Below are 563 nucleotides of genomic sequence, written 5' to 3'. Positions count from 1 at the left end.
GAGAAAAAAAAAAAAGAAAAAAAATGAAGAGAAGTAATTCCGAATTTCGTACACTTGTTCGACGCAAAGTTATGTGTTTAAATGTTTCAGCATGAGCGCGGCAATAGCAAGAAGATCGTTCTTTATTTTTTCACGAATGAGAATTTTGTCAATAACGTACTTATTGTCAAGAGAAAAGAAAATCAACAAAAAAAAAAATTGAAAAAAAGAAAAACACGAATGAAAGGACGACCACACACACACACACACACACACGTACACACACGCATTTTTTACAAACGATTAAATTAAGAGTCTGTCTTTTGTCCCGGAAAGCGACATTTAAGGTTAAGTTCGACATATACGAGAAAGAAATGAGAAAAACTGAAAAAAAAAAAAAAACGATATATTCTCCAGTTGTGCGCCTGATACATTGAAGTACGCTGTAATATTTTGACGTTTGTAAGCGTAGCGAGATACACGTTATTACGTATGAGATTGATGGGAATGCTGCGGTGACCGGAAGTTGAGGGACATCCTACTCGATCGTCTGTGAGCCGATCGCGAATAGTTGATACGTAAAT

This window comes from Habropoda laboriosa, unplaced genomic scaffold (genome assembly GCF_001263275.1).
Source record: "Habropoda laboriosa isolate 0110345459 unplaced genomic scaffold, ASM126327v1 scaffold309, whole genome shotgun sequence".
Taxonomy (NCBI): Eukaryota; Metazoa; Arthropoda; class Insecta; order Hymenoptera; family Apidae; genus Habropoda; species Habropoda laboriosa.
The sequence above is the reverse complement of the archived record's forward strand: the minus strand, read 5'-3'. Positions refer to the sequence as shown.